At 43.2% G+C, this 3,227-nt stretch overlaps 1 long non-coding RNA gene across 1 annotated transcript; it reads right to left on the bottom strand.

The window, feature by feature from the left end:
• Nucleotides 1-200: 200 nt before the first annotated feature.
• On the bottom strand, nt 201-2,426 carry LOC120651321. Its single transcript, XR_005666120.1, has 2 exons — nt 1,835-2,426; nt 201-1,506 (listed from the first exon to the last, which is right to left on the bottom strand). It is a non-coding gene; the product is annotated as an uncharacterized LOC120651321 (long non-coding RNA).
• Nucleotides 2,427-3,227: the final 801 nt, after the last annotated feature.

Here is a 3,227-nt window from a genome sequence, read left to right as displayed (position 1 = left end):
CTTGCCTTTTCCAAGTTCCAAAGTTTTTAAGTCTTCCGAAGGCACAGTCAATTCGGTTACATTGTTCCCTTTCCGTATTTTTCCTTTTTATATTGTTTGATCAATAACCTGCCAATTCGATTATGATCTCGCCTTAGTCTTTGTTCTTTGCTTCTCTGCACAAAAGCATACCAGAACACTAAAACACATTTAGAGAAGTGTAACGAACAAAAATCAATCCATACACACCTGCCAAGGCCAAAACATCTCACCAGTATTCCAAATAGAAGTAATCGAACATGTTTTTGTTCTACAGACGACAATAATTTCTGTGCTCAAAATACTGCAGTCACCATGAAAACTGCAACAAGCAGGAAGTAAATAGATTTACACAAGCTTGATTGATGTACATCATATCCAAAAGTAATTGGCTACGCGGCCCACTGTTGCCCAGATGTTGTTGCTCTGCGCTCCTTGCCATCCAGTGAAACTGCACTCAAGATTGGGGCAATAGAGGAACTGTATTGTGACCTCGGTCCCCAGGTTTGTGGACTGAGAGGAAATCATTCCATGGTCGATGGTACACCAAGCCTAAGTGAAAGGGTATCGTCATCATTTAATATAATCCATTGATTTGAAGATCTAAGGCTGCAGGGTCATCTTCTTGCTCTAGCTAACGGTGACGGCGAGTGTATTTCCCCAATTTTTCCAAAGCCCAAACCACCACATCAGGACCTTCATTCAAATGGACATGCCCCAGTGGCATCTAAAGCTCCTCCCATTCTTGTATTTCATCAGGGCCAAAGGATCTTCAAAAGTCAAAATAAACACTCAACCAGGCTAGTTTTGTCTCATAATTATGCATCAATATACTTTAGGAAAAGGCAGTTTCAGAGGAACATTTATAAATTGTAAGCATTGGGATAAGCACAAAGAAAATGACCAGATATGCACATCATAAGTTAAGAAAACAACATTGTAAGCATAAGGATATCATTGTTTTCTAACCATGTATTCAGGACTCACATATATGTTATAATGAAAAGCTATGGTGTAAAACAATGAAATGTTTAGGGAAAAATTAAGAAACCAAAATAACTCTGCAAACATCAACATAAACAGAGCATGTATCCTATGTTTCTTTATTTTTCCCTAAACAGGTATACTTTTGTAAAAGAAGTATTTCAGATAGCGAAATTCAGTGTAGTGCCCAGCAATTCGACTTGCTAGCTTTGTGTACTAATTGTAACAGTTGCATTCAGTAATTGCTTACCCATTCGATGTTGTCAGAACTAACATAGCAGAAGAAAGCTTTGTACTATGTTTATGAAACAACAAATGTACCATGGGATTAAATCCATAGAGATCATCTAGCCTGTGAAACTATTAACTTGAAAAGAAAGCTCAATCAAATTATTTGGAATTGTGTTGCCTTACCCATGTAAAGGAGCCGGTGGTCGTCATGGACTCATGTCTACTTCAACTAAGTTTTTATTTGGAGACATTTTTATGGCCAGCACAACAATTCTGCAAGCAACTAATAAGGTATATGGAACGTGTTCGCGAAAAAAACAAATAAGGTAAGGAACCGCTATAGTTGTATTCACACACACACACACACACACACACACACACACACACACACACACAAGGTTGAGCTGAGGTAAAATATAAGTTAAGAACATAGGCCTTACAAGTTAGAACACATGGTTATCTGAGATTAACCTTTGCAGATTAAAAACATGTAATCTTTGTTATCAAAGAAGAGGTAAAATCTCTCAATCTATCAAACAAAACAAGTTGTGGGCATGTTAAAAGTCACGCACTATGTTGAGCAATGAGCACGTTCACTAACCTATAGGTGATAGCGATATTGTTGTGCCAACAGTGGTCAGAAGCCTCCATCTTCTTGTTTCAATCTCATTTTGAATATTCCGGAATGAGCTTGCAGAGCTACATCTCTCAATCCAACATAAATCATGCATAGTCAGCTGTACCGATAATGATAGAAAGAAAAGAAGCATACATAAATGTAAACAGGGCAGAACCTGGAGCTTGTCCTCGACGGGGTGCCACGCAGCTGCAAAAGACCTGAAAACGCCTGTGGACACCGGGCCTCTAGTTCTGAGGTGGCGAGCAGCTGGGACCTAAAGTCGCATTGAGGAACAATTTGTCATGGCTGATTGAATTTCTGCAAATCTGATCGAGGTAATCCATGAGGAATCGAAGTCGATTTGCGCTGCAGGGAAAGGAAGGGGGAAGTCGATCGATGCGAGGAGTCGAGGATGGGGGAGGAGGCGCCGAGGATGGAGGGGCCCGCCGTAGATGAAGGAGAGAGGGACAGGGGAGGATCCACCAGGGACGGAGCGGTGGCGCGGGGAGGACGGTGCAACCGACGGCCGGGACGACGCGGATGGCAGCCGGGATGGAGCAGCGGCCGGGCAAGGATGGCGGCGAGGCGGCCGGGATCCGCCAGGGATAGGGGCGGAGCCAGGAATTTGTTTTTTCATTATTAGGGGGGCCAACCATGCTAATTTATATAAAAATTTAATCAAAATTCAAATTTTCAATGTAAATTTGGGAGCCATAGGGCGGGCCAGGCCCCTGCCCGCCCCCTGTCTACGCCCCTGGCTAGGGATGGCACGGACCCAGGGCCGGGGATGGAGCAGCGGGTGCGACGTTCGAACGGGAGGGAGAGGGGACGCAATGTTTTTTTGATGGGAGGGGGGCGACGCACGAAGCGAGGGGGCGGTACGAAGGGGTGGGATGACGAACGGAAAAAAGTGACCTTTACCCTCTTTTTAAGTAGTAGAGACTGGTTATCAGGGACCAATACGGCGACTATGACCTACTTGTACCAAGTCCAGGTCATTTGAATAATTCAATAGTAACACAAATATGGTTTGGCTGTCTGAGTTAGGTCACTTACCGATGCCACAAGTGGTCAAGTCAGCAAATGGTTCCCTCGAAACACAATTCCTATTGAGCTCCGTCTGCTGAAACACAAAGGGGCTATACCCGCTGTTAACTTCGTTCTCCTGTAAAACAAACAGCCACATAGGATCAGAACATAGTTGATCTAGAGTTTGGTAATATGAAGTAACTATATAGATACAGATAGATTTCTGTGTATGTTTTTTTTGCAGGCAAGCAGAAGACAAGTTGAGGTCAACTAAAGCAATGTTATCTTGTTCAGAGGGCAATTCCTTCTACTGTATAGAGGGCAATTCAGTGCTTACTCGGAACAC

Source organism: Panicum virgatum, chromosome 9K (genome assembly GCF_016808335.1).
Source record: "Panicum virgatum strain AP13 chromosome 9K, P.virgatum_v5, whole genome shotgun sequence".
In the NCBI taxonomy this organism is placed as follows: Eukaryota; Viridiplantae; Streptophyta; class Magnoliopsida; order Poales; family Poaceae; genus Panicum; species Panicum virgatum.
This window is presented reverse-complemented; position numbering and strand designations above follow the sequence as displayed.